This window comes from Paroedura picta, chromosome 9 (genome assembly GCF_049243985.1).
Source record: "Paroedura picta isolate Pp20150507F chromosome 9, Ppicta_v3.0, whole genome shotgun sequence".
NCBI lineage: Eukaryota > Metazoa > Chordata > Lepidosauria > Squamata > Gekkonidae > Paroedura > Paroedura picta.
In genome coordinates, this window is record NC_135377.1 from 82,759,807 (window position 1) to 82,775,115 (window position 15,309).

The 15,309-nt window shown below is 47.9% G+C and overlaps 1 protein-coding gene across 8 annotated transcripts in view; it reads left to right on the plus strand.

The window, feature by feature from the left end:
- The window catches only part of RNF152 (ring finger protein 152), a 53,817-nt gene that overhangs the window by 18,632 nt on the left and 19,876 nt on the right, over positions 1–15,309 (plus strand). The window lies entirely within an intron of this gene.

A 15,309-nucleotide genomic window follows, 5' to 3' on the forward strand; every position in this document is an offset into this window, starting at 1 on the left:
CCAGCCAAGCCTTAATTCTGAGAAGTAAGATGGCAGCCGATTTTATTTTCCTGGGCTCCAAGATCACTGCAGATGGGGACTGCAGCAAAGAAATTAAAAGACGCTTGCTCCTGGGGAGGAAAGCTATGGCAAATCTAGACAGCATCCTAAAAAGCAGAGACATCACCCTGCCAACAAAAGTGCGTTTAGTCAAGGCTATGGTCTTCCCAGTTGCAATGTATGGCTGCGAAAGTTGGACCATAAGGAAGGCCGAGCATCAAAGAATTGAGGCTTTTGAACTCTGGTGCTGGAGAAGACTCTTGCGAGTCCCTTGGACTGCAAGGCGAACAAACCGGTCAGTCCTAGAGGAGATCAGCCCTGACTGCTCTTTAGAAGGCCAGATCCTGAAGATGAAACTCAAATATTTTGGCCACCTCATGAGAAGGAAGGACTCCCTGGAGAAGAGCCTAATGCTGGGAGCGATCGAGGGCAAAAGAAGAAGGGGACGACAGAGAATGAGGTGGCTGGATGGAGTCACTGAAGCAGTAGGTGCAAACTTAAATGGACTCCAGGGAATGGTAGAGGACAGGAAGGCCTGGAGGATCATTGTCCATGGGGTCGTGATTGGTCGGACACGACTTCGCACATAACAACAACAAAGATGGCAGCCAGAGGGAGGGGAACTTGGCTGGAAGAAGATGCAAGAAGGGGAATGCCATAAGCTTCCCTGCTAAGAAAGTACTCAAGGGGCCACTCACCGGCTCTTGAAATCACAGATGTATAAGAAGACTCCTAGCCGGAGTGAGGAAGGGAGGAGAGGCAGAAGCAAGCAAGGCCAGAATTCGGAGCAACCAGCTCTTGTGGAAGGAAGAATGCTTTTGCTTGCAGCAGCAAACTCACCCGTAACTTTGGAAGCCACTTGCTTTGATGAGTGGGACCTTTAGAAATGTTCAGTATGTAAAATACTTTGATCCTTTTTTTTTTTTTGCAAAAATACCAGGCGTTTTACTGTCGTTTTCCTGTTTTTTTTTTTGCAAAAGCAGACCTGACATCTCCTGACCCATTCACGCGGTGCCTTTCCCTTCCTTATATACATACATAACTTCAACGTGGTAATTCATGGATGGGGGAGTTAAAAAGCTGAGTGGTCTGGGTGCCTGAGCTTTGCTGGCTAGCAAAGCAGCTAGAATGGCCAAAATGCTATTATGGGGGATATAAGAACAAGAGGGGGCCGACAGAAGGAACGATGGAGACCAAAACAAACAATGTTGCTATTGTATTTTTTGCAAGAAAGGGACAGGATGAACAGCACTAGATAGTGTCCCTTGGGGCAGGAGGAACAGTATGGGTCTGAGGGAAAATGCCTTGAGGGTGATAGCAGTGGACAAGCAGGTTGGAGGACCGCACAGAAAGAGGTCAGGGGCTGCATGCGGCCCACGGGCCTTAGGGTGGGGACCCATGCTCTAAGGCAGGGATCCTCAACCTGTGGTCCTCCAGATGTTCATGGACTACAATTCCCATGAGCCCCGGCCAGCGAATGCTCTAAGGTGTGGAGGGAACACTATGTCTGTAGCAGTGATGTTCTGGATTTTTGGTGCTTGGGGGGCCACAATGGGAGGGGTTCTGAAGTTCTGGCCCTGCTGGTGAACCTCCTGAAGGTACCTGAGTTTTGGCCACTGTGTGACACAGAGTGTTGGCCTCTCTTATGTTCTTATGCCAAGTTTTTTTTTTTCTCAGACAAGGATCTCAGTTTTTTTTACTGGACTTTGGGACTCATTGCTAACAGCTATATTTCTACATTGTCTGGGCATTCTATCTGTATGCTGTAGTCATTTTCCACAGTTGCATTGCAGAGATGGACTGCCAGTTTAAAGGAAACACGCACAGACAGACACCTCTGAACCAAGTATTTTTCAGAAATGATAGTGAGATCTTGAATGGTGGGGGCAGAGATCTTTGGGAAAAGCTAGCTTAGCAAAAGACTGTGGGATAAGCCCGTGTCAGTATTAATGCTCTTTCAGAGTTGATGGATGGGAGGATTATAAAACTGCAGATGGACGCGAAAAGCTTACCAGAACTCAACTTTTAATTGCATTCAGGATCCTGGTCATCGAGTCCAGCACAGCACGAGTGAGAATGCCCTTGAAATGTAGGCTTAGACTCCACGGCATTGTCAAGAGGAGTGATTTCGCTGGCTTCGTGCTAAACCGTTTTTGTCTTGATTCAGTCCATCCCTTCTAAAATCTATGTGGTGGTTTGAACTGCGTCTGGTGTATTTATCCCTCTACAGCAACGGGAATAAACAGGCATAGAAATTACTTTCCAAATTCTCCATTTTGGAGTAGGGGAAGGATCTGATTGCAAAACACCATCTTTGTTGCATCCTTTTCTGCAGGGCAAGAGGCAAAGGAGCTAAGCGTCATGCCAAATACTTATGAATATACTTTGGAAGGTCTAATTTTCCTCTCAGTTGCCAACAATCCCTAAAGCCTAATTGGCATTTATCTCCAGTTTCCAGTAATATATACAAACTAGACTAGATTTAAAGCCCGTTGCATATGTAAATGCAGCAGGCGCTAGCATGCCCTGTCCTCCCTTCCCTCCCAGCAGCCCTCCTGCCAGCCCTCCCCCCTGCTCCGAAAATGCCTGCCGCGGCCTATCCAAGCCTCAGCGGTTGTTTTTAGGGCAGGGAACTCCCTCCCCCCTCTGGCCACCCCACCAACCTCCTCTCCCGGTGGCGATCAGGGGCAGACTGACAGTGATTGCACCAGACTGTCTCTTGCCAGGTTTGTTGGGGCTGGTCCAGCCTCTGTTTCCAGTCCACGGGCCAATCCTGATTGGCCAGAAACAGAGGCCGGACACTCTCCGCCCAGGAGGCCTCTGCTCAAATATTAAAGGCAGCTAAGTGTTAAAGATTTTTATTTTCTATTTCAAAAAGGAATTGTGATGTTAGGTTGGGTCTACTCAGACCATTTCCTCATTTAGGACTTCACTGCCTCCCATGCAGGAGCACAAATCCGGGATGGATGAGGTGCACCGGGCCAAATGTTCCCCCCTGCGGGAGAAGGAAGAGGCAGACTCAGTTAGGTTGATGTTTTCCCAGTTGGTGCTCTTGTTATCTACTGCAATGGCGGGGAAATCTGTAGAGCAATGACCGTTACTGTAGAGGCACCAACATGCCTGCGCCTTAAACAAAGCTGCTCCAATTATCAGTAGCAAATGATACTGATATAGGGAGATGGCTGTTTTTCATTGTTGCTCCTGTGTGTGAGGGAAGTTGACTTATTGGTGTCATAAATATGTATGCATGTGCTGCCAAATCGCAGTGGGGTTATGGTGACCCTCAGCAAGGGCTTTCAAGCAAGTGAGAAGCAGAGGCCGTTTGCCCTTGCCTTCCTCTGCAGAGCCTCATTCATTCATTCATTCATTTTACCGCTTCTCGCTATGACGTCTTGGGGCGCTGTACATAGAACCAATAAAACAGAATGTAGATTAAACTACTTTTAAGAATTGAGAACAGAACTTAACCATCATTAATAGGCAACAGCAACAAAACTCAGAAACATGAGCAATTGAGAAGGAGGAGGCCATGAGCTGCTGCCTGGCATCATTGGTCTTCAGCTGAAGGCCTGGCATAAGAGCTCCGTTTTGCAGGCCCTACAGAACTATGGAGGCCCTCTTTGTTGGCCTCCCACATAGGCACTGAACTGCCTTAGATTCTGAGGCTTGACATGATTGGGCTGGACCACATTACTTTCCCTCCCCATCAGTATCATACAAATAGAATTGAATCAAGAGCGTCCCTTACTGCAGTGGTCCCCAACCCGCGGGCCGCAGCCTGGTGCCGGGCCGCAAAGGCCTTGGCGCCGGGCTGCGGCTCCCTCTCCCTGCCCCCCTGCAGCAAAAAACTTCCCAGGCCGCAAGCTTGAGGGAATCAGGGCTGCACCCGCGTATTGCGCATGCGCGGCCAGGCCGTGCATGCACACATGCGCCATGCGCGGCCGAAATCGCGCATGCGCTGCATTTTCACGTGCGTGGCGTGCGTGGGAGGGCAATTGCCCTGCCGGTCCCCAGCCACAAAAGGGTTGGGGACCACTGCCTTACTGTGTTTATTGTTGGATTGGTATCTAAAGGAGCGGTGGGGCAAGAAGGGACTTTAAGAGGCAGCAAACTTATGTCAAGAGATGTTCAGACATGGTTTGCCATTGCCTTCCTCTGCTGTTTGGCTTCCTTGGTGGTCTCCCATCCAAATACTATTCAGGACTAACACTGTTTAGCTTGTGAGATCCGATGGCATCAGGACCATCCAGGTCAGGGCATAAAGGATTTGTTGGTATCAGCTCAAGAAATGACAAGGAAGAAAAAGAGAGAGAGAAATGATATATGACGCTCGTCAGGAAAAATGTTCTGACGTTGGTGATCTCGGTGGATACCAGTAGGCATTTCCTGCATTTCGACGTTTGCTTCCTGTCTGATGCACGTATCAGTATCCCCAATTTCCTCCTTATCTAGAACACAGGCAAATGTTCAGGAAGGGCAAGGTGCAAGAGGAGTCCTTTTCTTTCAGGCGTCTTGCTCGTTCTTCCAAAAATGGCAGAGTGCAGCATCATCACAGTGGGTGCTGAGACCTCTCGCTGAAGAAGGGGTGAGCACCAACAGTGAGTAGCACTTCCTTGTGACGCCCCGGATGGTGATGAGTTTTGACGCTGCCTGCAGCCAAATGGCTTTCCACCGTGTCTGCCTCTGTGTATCACGCGTCTGTCTTGTGGATGGAACAAGTCAGGATCTCCCAAACCTACCTGGCAGGAAGGGAAGGTAGCTGAGGGAAGCCGGGTGGGAATGTGTGCCTGGCCCAGGGTGGATGAAAGCGCTTTTGACTGGTGACTCCTGGTTGAAGGTGAGCTAATGAGATGGGCAGATAGGATGCTGGATGCGGATTTCCTGTGGAGAGACTTTCTGTCTTGTGTAACGAAGGGCCGTGGCTGGCGTGGTCTGATCTGTTTTCGAATTGCTTGGCTCTGTCTAATCCTGTCATTCGATCTTTTCCCCTTTGTTTGTAGTCAGCCTTTCATGCCGAGACTCAAAGGGGATTACAGGCTATAAAATATAAAGCCGCGCAGTCAGACAGCATAATGAACAACTAGTTACGGATTCAGGTGGGCCGCTGTGTTGGGCTGCAGCAGCAGGACAAAGTTTGAGTCCAGGGGCCACTTTGAAGTCTAGCACAGTTTTATTCTGGGTATCAGCTTTTGTAGGCACCCACAGGAAAACTTACACCTTGAACAAACCTCGGCTGGTCTTAAAGTTGCCCAAGGACTCCCAACTTGGTTCTGAAAAGGAATCTTTTGTGCGGCATGCCTGGAGAGCGAACCCCAGTTCTCCTTTGTCCACAGGCTTCCCCACAGCCTATCTGTCTTCACGTAGATGTGAGAAATGTGGATTTCTCAACATAAAGTCTTGGTTCTGTCACTTGCTGACTTCCAGCTGGCACCTGGAGATCTTCCACTGCATTACAAGTGATGACCACGATGAGTTATAGAATCCTGGAGTTGGAAGGGGCCATGCAGGCCATCTAGTCCCACTCCCTGCTCAAGGCAGGAAGAAAACAGAGAAAATGGCTGGTGGATGTTTTGGAAGGTGGACATTATGATCTGATGTCCCTCCCCTCTTCAAACTAGACTTGTAGCCTGCTCTAAACCCTGCCTTCTCTGGGCTCCTAGAGGCCAGTCTCTCCCGACGCAGCCAGTGCCATGCTGTGGGGGGGGGGGGGAGGCGCGGGCATCAGCACGGCGGCGAGTGCACACATGCTGGCGCGGAGTTCCGCGCCTGCATGTGTGCGCCTGCCGGCGTGCTGACGCCCGCGCTTCCCCCCCATGGCGCACCATTGGTTGTGCCAAGAGAGACCAGCTGCGTCGGGCACTGAAGGCCCAACCCATTTCCCAATGCAGAGCTGGCAATCTTGTCTTAAGATCTCTGGCTATGTTTGGCAGTCTTGGGTGGTTCTGCCATCCCTCATTGTTCACGGTATTTCAGTCTTAGCTAGGAGCAGCGGCCTCAGGCCTCTGGCGTCTAATAGCCTGGCACCTTCCCTGTAAGATAACTGGCTGGAGGCCAAACCAGGATATTTGCACCAAAACATAGATTGCGAGATGAGCGTTGCCTTCATGACATTTGTTACAGACCGGCTATCATTTAGGAAAAAAGGCTTTAAAAAAATGTGCGAGAGATGGCGTTTAAGCCACAATCAATATTCTGCTCCACTTAAAAACAAAGCTACCTCCCCCCGAAACCTCCAGTCCTGCATTAGCGAGGAGTACGTTGACAGATTGTAATGTGTAATATCCAGAATAATTACAAGTGAAAGATGGGGATAGATGTTCTCCCTAGACTTTACCATTTATTGCTCCTAATGCTCATAATTTAAGTCAGTTACGAAAGGCTAAATTTTAAATTGAAATTTATAGCCTTACGGGCTGAAGCCTAGAAGGAGGCCTCTGGCTGTCAGCACCCTCCAAGGACTGTCCTCCAAGGAATTCAGGGTGGCACGCGTGGTTCTCTCCCTGGGTGATCTCTCCAACAACCCTGCAAGGTTGTGAAAGAGCAACTGGCCCAAGGTCATCTGGTCAGTTTCATAACCAGATGGGGATCTGAGCTCTGCAGAAGTAGTTGGCCACTCTCATCCGTTTACCACACTAGCTGTGTGGTTATGCTAGACCTGGATCTGACTCCCTGCGAATTTTAGCTGTTTTGGAGAGCGTGTCAAGGATCTGTTTGGCCACAACGTTAATTCAACTCCTATCCAATGGATTTAAATCAGGGGTAGTCAACCTGTGGGCCTCCAGATATCCATGGACTACAATTCCCACAAGCCCCTGCCAGCAAATGCTGGCAGGGGCTTGTGGGAATTGTAGTCCATGGACATCTGGAGGCCCCCAGGTTGACTACCCCTGATTTAAATCACTGGTGAGAACAAAAGCCACAAAAGAGCTTTTATGGGGACCAACCCAAGTAACTCAAAAAGCAGGCAGGTTTTTGACCTTTTATCAAGCTGTATGTTTCTTTAAAAGGAGTGAAGATAGAGTAACCACAATCTTAAGGCCTTGTCTTGTAAGAATCCAGGTCTGGAGATTTCAAATGGAGCCGACACCTGGTTGCCCCCTTCTGAGAAGGCACAAAAACAGTTGGGCAGATGTCTCTGGATTGAGATGAAAGGCACTATTATTATTGCCAACCTCCAGGTGGCAAGTAAATAGATAACCCACTATAAAACTGCCAATGTAAAAGAAAACTATTGGAGAAACCCGTGTGAAAGTTGTGTTGGCTTTGCATTGCATTAACAGTCGTTGCAGCACCAGGGACACTACACAAGGCTGGCCCCTGTGAAAAACACCTCCTAGACCAGCGTTTCTCAGCTTTTTTACCATTGAGACCCCCCTGAAACATTCTTCAGGCTTCGAGAAACCCCAGAAGTGGTGTGCAGAATATGATTGGGAAGCACAGCTGTGTACATGCCCACCTGGGTCCCCTCCCCTCCCCTCCCCACCCCCTCTAGGCCCATTATTGGCCATTTTGGGAGGGAAGGTGGGTCGACATGACTATATATGGTCATACCACCCAATAAATGTTTAACCAATATATATATTGAGAGCCAGTTTGGTGTAGTGGTTAGGAGTGCGGACTTCTAATCTGGCGAGCCGGGTTCGATTCTGCGCTCCCCCACTTGCATCCAGCTGGGTGACCTTGGGCTCGCCACAGCACTGATAAAATTGTTCTGACCGAGCAGTGATATCAGGGCTCTCTCAGCCTCGCCTACCCCACAGGGTGTCTGTTGTGGGGAGAGGAATGTGAAGGCGACTGTAAGCCGCTTTGAGCCTCCTTCGGGTAGGGAAAAGCGGCATATAAGAACCAACTCTTCTTCATATATATATAGGTTTTCCGGCACTCTTATTTTTGTGTGTCTGTATTGTGTCATTCTTTTCTGCATGTGTTTTGCTCCCTCTAGTGGCCACTTCAATATTACATTGCTGTATGTCTAACTGACCAAAGTGGTCACATGCAGAAAATAAAAAATCTCAACCAGCCACACAAAATTGGCCCCCAAGTGACCAAAACAAAAGTGTGGAAAAGCCCAATATATTGGGCTTAAACCTCACCTAGATGTGAGATAGGCAGTAACTTGCATTCACATTTGTGATTGCATAAGCCCCAAATAATCTGTTTCCTGATATAGATATGTCCAGTTCGCAAGACATAATCACCTTTTTGAAAATGGGCATGGGACTGAACCAGTAACCCATTTTCTCCTGCTCCTCCTGAGGTTGTAGGTCATTCATTCTTTTGTCTATTCCAAATGACAGAGGTTAACAGCATTTTCCGCCCATGCAAAAGGAAATAGGCAGTTGACAAGTAGCCGTTCTCCAGTCTGCAGGAAGGGAAATGCAAATTGGGTTAGATCTAACAAGCTATTCTGCTGGTGACTACCAAAAGAAACTGCTGTGCTGGGAGCCTGCATGCATAGAAATTGTGCGCGTGTCTGTGGACGGATAGAAATTGGATGAGGCTGAGTGGGGAAGCTGGCAGGATCCAACCCAGTGATAAAGAGCTTTCATATAGAATACAGCTCATTAAGATGATCAATATTACTCAAGCAAAATAAATCAAGCTAATCCTGGTCGGCAGCGTGACAGAATACAGCATCTTTTTCTTCCAAAAGGAAGCCGTAACATGGTGATGATGATCCGAGAGTTCTAAAATGTGTATGTTGTTACAGCCATGGGCCAGCAAGTGTGCTCGAAGCTCACTGAAAGCTTTTGCACGTGGAGAGCCCATCGATTTGCCCGTGGTGCTAGTGGTGAGTGGTTCGGAGCAATTCAGCCACCTCAGCCAAGGTGGCCGAACTGCACCGAACCGCTCACCCCTAGCTTGTGCCAGCCTGAAAATTGTTTTACATAGCTTGAGTCCAGGGATACCTAAAATGAAGTTTTATTCAAGGTGTAAGCTTTTGTGTGCCTGCACACTTCTTCAGACTGTCAAACGGAAACCACTAGATTACATATATAAGGGGAGAGTGAATTAGTAGTAAATTAGTAAACAGCATCATGAAGATATCCAACAACTATGCAGTGTACTGGAGATGTTTAACAGATTTGAAAGCCTCGTGGAATAACAAACTGAGGTGACAAGGCTATCAGTCCTTTGTGTTCAACTCCGGTTTGAAAACATAGTAGAGGGAATAAAAATATTAAGATTGGGGATTAATGGCAGATGTACAGCAGAGTTATTAAAAGAGACCTGAATTGCTCCGGTACATCTTAGGGCCAGTTTGCTGCCCTGAATGATTGATGAAGGGTGAAACCTGAGAATCTGAATGGGGGGAGAGACGGGTGGAAAGGATCAAGTCATTCTACTATAGATTCCATCAGAAGACACCCCTGATTGGTTCTGAATTAATGCCTGGTTGCCTAGACCAGGGGTAGTCAACCTGTGGTCCTCCAGATGTTCATGGACTACAATTCCCAATGAGCCCCTGCCAGCGTTTGCTGGCAGGGGCTCATGGGAATTGTAGTCCATGGACAACTGGAGGACCACAGGTTGACTACCCCTGGCCTAGACCAAAAAGGTTAAAAGTTGGGGCCTGTGAAGGTGGAGATGCTAGGTGCTAGGAGGATTTTATATGTTTAACACCTACACACCGTACAGGAGAGGAGAACAAAATGGAAGTTCATATTCACTTAACAACATGAAGGTGGGTCCATGTGACCCAAGAGAGGCTAGATGCTAGCCTGTTAGCTACTCTCTTATTTTGCATGTTGCTTTCTTTGTGAATTCTGTCCTGACCTAAATAAAATGGCTTTTCATCCCTTTTTCTAATTCCCTATAATAATGCAATTCATAAACTCTTAATTGAGGCCTGGTTTGTTTGCACATTCCGCCTTCAGGACCCAGAGCAGCCCAGGGGGCTTGTTCCTTGACACAGAGTAGGCCAATCTCGTCCCATCTCAGAAATACTGTTACTTATCACTGACTATATAGGAATTTCACAGGGGAAGAAACAAGAATTATTGGTGGTGGTGCACAAAAATTATTAGCCCCTACTTTTTTGGGTAGCCACCTTCAATAAATTTGTATCAGTTCCATAGCAAATCCGTAGTCTGTGATGACCAAAATTTTTGTTTTCTGAAGAGAGACTAAAAATCTTTGTTTTCTGAAGAGAGACTGAAAATCTTTGTTTTCTGAAAAAAGGCTGAAAATCTTTGTTTCATCTCTCGCTGCCTGATCTACCCCTCCTTCCCCCTCCCCACAGAACAAGTTGGCATTTAATTACACAGTAGACTTGTAATCTTTTATAATCTCATTGTTTTACTGGGTTATTCTTAAATGAAATTAAAGTAAATTGCATTCAGATTAAATTCTTTTGTCTCTGAGGGGCAATCTAAATTACATGGTTTGGGAATATAAAGGGAAAGACAACACAAAGCAGATTAATTTAATCAAATATTGTCCCTTGAAATCCTTTACTAATAGTTCCCTGTAGCTATAGCTCTTTCTGTTTGGGGGCTAAAATTTTAATTTTTTTAAAAAATATGAGATATCAGATATCGTGGAGCTGAGAACCAGATTGGTTAAGAGCAGCGGCCTCTAATCTGGAGAACCAGGTTTGATTCCCTTCACTTCCACATGCATCCAGTTGGATGACCTTGGGATAGTCACAGTTCTCTTAGAACTGTTCTCACAGATCAATTCTGTCAGAGCTCTCTCAGCCCCACTTACCTCACAGAGTGTCTGTTTGGGGGAGAGAAAGGGAAACCGACTGTAAGCTGCTTTGAGACTCCTTCTGGTAGTGAAAAGCAGGGTATGAAAACTTCTGGTTGGAAAGTTGGGTACCACACAGTAGAAGATGAACAATCCTAATTACAGAAGGTGAACATCTGGTTTTGAAAGTCACTGTGTACAAGTGGCTGAACTAGAGTTTGCCTCAAGCAGGGATTGGTTATAGATCAGTGTAGCATTGATCTCCAAAGCACGTTTTGGCTATCAGGAGTGCCCTGTTTCCTATGTGTTCCCCCATTCCTTTCCCTTTCCTTTGAGGAACTCGGGAGCATACATCCCCTCACAACAACCCATCGAGGTAGCTCAGCCTGAGAGAGAGAGAGAGAGAGAGTAGTTGGACTGCAGACATCCAGTCTGCTTTCAGTTGAGCAGGAATCTAAATCCAGGACTCCTTAGTCAAGTTACAACCCTGGCCTGTCGCTCTTTGCCTTTCCTATGGATTCCTTCCACCCTTAACCAGGTGCCAGTACTAAGCTGCCCTTAGGTGCAGAGAGCCAGTTTGGTGTAGTGGTTAGGAGTGCGGACTTCTAATCTGGCATGCCAGGTTCGATTCTGCGCTCCCCCACAAGCAGCCAGCTGGGTGACCTTGGGCTCGCCACGGCACTGATAAGGCTGTTCTGACCGAGCAGTGATATCAGGGCTCTCTCAGCCTCACCCACCCCACAGGGTGTCTGCTGTGGGGAGAGGAATGGGAAGGCGACTGTAAGCCGCTTTGAGCCTCCTTGGGGTAGGGAAAAGCGGCATATAAGAACCAACTCTTCTTCTTCTTCTTCTTCTTCTTCTTCTTCTTCTTCTTCTTCTTCTTCTTCTTCTTCTTCTTCTTCTTCTTCTTCTTCTTCTATACACACAGCAAATTAATCTTTGATCGCTCAGGTGATCAGTCCACTTTCTCCACCAGCAGGTGCCCAAGATGGCATCTGTGCATGTGAGATAAGAACTGTGTTGTGTTCAAGTAGAGATGAGCCAACATTTCTTGAGTTCGGGATAGGCTTGTGTGCTCCGGTGCACTTCGGCGGCCATTCAAGCCTTGGGCTTGAATGGCCGCCGAAGCGCACCGGAGCACACAAGCCTAGTTCAGGGTGTTAAGTGACTCAAAAAAGTTGACCCCCATCGCTTGTTGCAGTTTTCTTAATTTTAGACAACACGCTGATTTTTTCTTTGGTAATAGCTTCAGTTTTTTTCAAAGCAAGCAGTTCAACTCTTTAGATATTGAAATTTAGGAATAGCCTTTAAGTTGATTTGATGGAAACGTGTGAGATTCAGGAATTTGGTTTTTCAGCACTGGTTGAGTTGGACATTTATCTGTTTGGCAGAATGGGGTATGGAGGAATAAGATTGCGCCCGAGAATGATGCCTGTTTCTACAGACATGAACAGTTGTCTGTCTTCTTGGAAGAATAGCTGTCCTAGCAAAGATAAACAGGAATCTAGTGGTGCATGTAGGACAGGGTCCCCAATCTTTTGAGCTTGCTGGTACTTTTGGAATTCTGACATGACATGGTGGGGTGTGACAACACAATGGCTTCCACAAAATGGCTGCTCCAGGAGGCGGAGCCAGCCACACAATTACCTCAATAAACCCAGTGTAAATACTTGTGTTGTGGTCATAGCTGCTGCCAGAGCAACATTTTACAAAATCTACACAGCCAGTCTGATGTTTTCTTGGGTAAAACCCCCACCTGGGCTTAGCTACTTCCTAAAAACACTCAGAGGGCACCACTATGCCCATAGACACCATGCTGAGGCTCCCTGATCTACAGATTCCTCAATCATTTTAGGTGTTGACAAGCTTAGAAAAACCAGCACTGGTCGATGACTATTCCTGATTACCTTTGAATTTTGCATAATTACATTTCACCCATATTTCCTGCACTTCATGGTCCCTTGACCTGCCGTTTGTGCCCCTTAAATCTCCTGCTTACCATGACTGTGTCACGAGGATCCACTCGTAACATCTGAAGATCCTCATTATAGATGGGAGCTGCCCCCGTTCCTATTTCTCAGGAAATTCTCTGTGTCTCTAATGTTTCCCGTCCACAGACATTTCATTGGCCAGCTTGACCCTTCAATAGGATGCTTTTGGCCTCAGCCTTTTTGCCCGTTATGCAGCAGCTAGGCAGCTCATCCCCCCCCTGCCCCCAATCACCACGTTGTCTCTTTTGATTCACTGCACATCCCGTGTTTTTGCTTTCACTGCTTTTTCTGCTGCCTCTTGTTTAGTATTTTGGCTGTGTTTACCCGTTTTAAAAATAAGAATGAAAAATGCGCCGCCACTGTTGCTTAACACAGCTCTATCGATTTATTAGCAGCAGGTCTCTCTTCTGCATCGTAAACGCTTGTTGAATTCCTCCGTGCAAAAACCGCTTCAGGTGCACTGGGCATTTACAATGTGGTTGAAGCAAGCTCATTTTCCATTATAGTGTCATTGTGTGTGTGTGTGTGTGTGTGTATCCCCCCCCCCCCAAATGATACAGGCTTTCAGAATCCCTAAACACGCAAACTGAACCTATATGGTCCCCTCTGCTTGTTACCAGCTGCTCAGGTGCAACGTATAGCAAAATAAATGAAATTGTAGCTCCCAAGAACAAGAAACATCTCTTGAGCTGAAATGGACGTGGTGCCTCTCCGGGGAATAAATGGGGCGATAGGCAGGAGGGAGATTTGCATTGCAACCCCGTCCACTTTGCTGTAGCACTGCAAATTTCTTTTAGCTTGCAAGGTTTTCGGTGTGCCTGTGGCGACTTCCATTACTTTCCGAACGGGGAGGCGTCTGAGTTTAATTCTCTCTCTATAAAACAGCACGTATGTTTCAGGAACGCCTTTTTCTTCCAGCCCCGGCAGAACGCTTGACGTGCCAAACCCCATTCGCTCTCCTACCTGTAGCTTTTAATGGAACAGAAGGCAAAGCCAATGCGCTCGGGAGCATTTTAGTTTTCTTCCGTCAACACCAATTGACTTCGCAGACTGACCCTCGCTCCGTTCTGCCTTTCCCAGTCTGGGCTCTGTCGCTTTAGAGAGGTGCAGCTTTTCCGACTCGAGGTACAGCACAGTCATGGCTGCACATCCCCAAATGCAGGGGTAGTCAAACTGCGGCCCTCCAGATGTCCATGGACTACAGTTCCCTTAAGCCCCTGCCAGCGAATGCCCAAATGCTTACTGCTCTCAGAGTCCCGTCTGGCATCACCGTCTTCCGGATTGTTGCCCTTCAGCATTGCAGCCTATGAATATGCTTGCACCGGAGGCAGGAAGAATGTCTTCATCACACTTTAATAGAAACGAATAAACTCCATCAGGAATTAGAAATTGCGCTGGTGAAGAATAGGGTTGGGTTGAATTGGTTGTCTCTGCTTTTGAGGCCAGCTCCACTTATCATAGAATCATAGAGTTGGAAGGGTCCATACAGGCCATCTAGTCCAACCCCCTGCTCAACGCAGGATCAGCCCTAAGCATCCTAAAGCATCCAAGAAAAGTGTGTATCCAACCTTTGCTTGAAGACTTCCAGTGAGGGGGAGCTCACCACCTCCTTAGGCAGCCTATTCCACTGCTGAACTACTCTGACTGTGAAAAACTTTTTCCTGATATCTAGCCTATATCGTTGTACTTGAAGTTTAAACCCATTACTGCGTGTCCTCTCCTCTGCAGCCAGCAGAAACAGCATCCTGCCCTCCTCCAAATGACAACCTTTCAAATACTTAAAGAGGGCTATCATGTCCCCTCTCAACCTCCTTTTCTCCAGGCTGAACATTCCCAAGTAGGGTTGTGGGATTCGGCCACCGTGCCGCGGGCAGGGGGGGGGGAGGGCGGTGCCGGCAGCGGCGTGAAAGCGGGCGCAACCATGCAGGTCTCCGCGCTGTGGTGCGGCGCTGGCTGAGCCCGGAGAGAATAGCTGCCGAAGCGGCCGAATCGCACAACCCTATTCCCAAGTCCCTCAACCTATCTTCATAGGGCTTGGTCCCTTGGCCCCAGATCATCCTCATTGCTCTCCTCTGTACTTCAGTAAACATTGAAACAGCCTAGGGGGTAGGACATGTCTGGCTGTCCAAGTTGGAATAAGGCCAATCAGGGTGCAGCCAGCTTTGCCCTGATTGGCCCTGTCCCTGCAGATCCTGCCCTCCATCCCTGGACTCCAGCCTCTTTGCTCTCAGATGCCTCAGTGCCTGGAGCCAGCAGCAGGTAAGAGGAGAGGGCCCTGGGCAAAGGGTTGTGGTGGAGGCCTTGCTAACGAGGGCCTCTTGGCCTGCTAGGCTGGGCCTGCTGATAAGGGCCTCCCAGCCTGCTGATTGCTGTTAGCTAAGGAGATCTGTCCCAGCCTTGCTAATGAGCTGCCCAGCCCCCACCCGCCCCACTTGATCCGGCTGCGAGCTGCTGCCCAAAGCCACCTTAAGCTGCCTGGCCAGGGAGGGGACCCTTTCAAGGCCAGTTCTTAGGAACGGGCTTTGAAACTAGTAAATAAATAAAAACTACATCAGGCTTTCTCAACTAGGGTTTTATGTTAGCCATA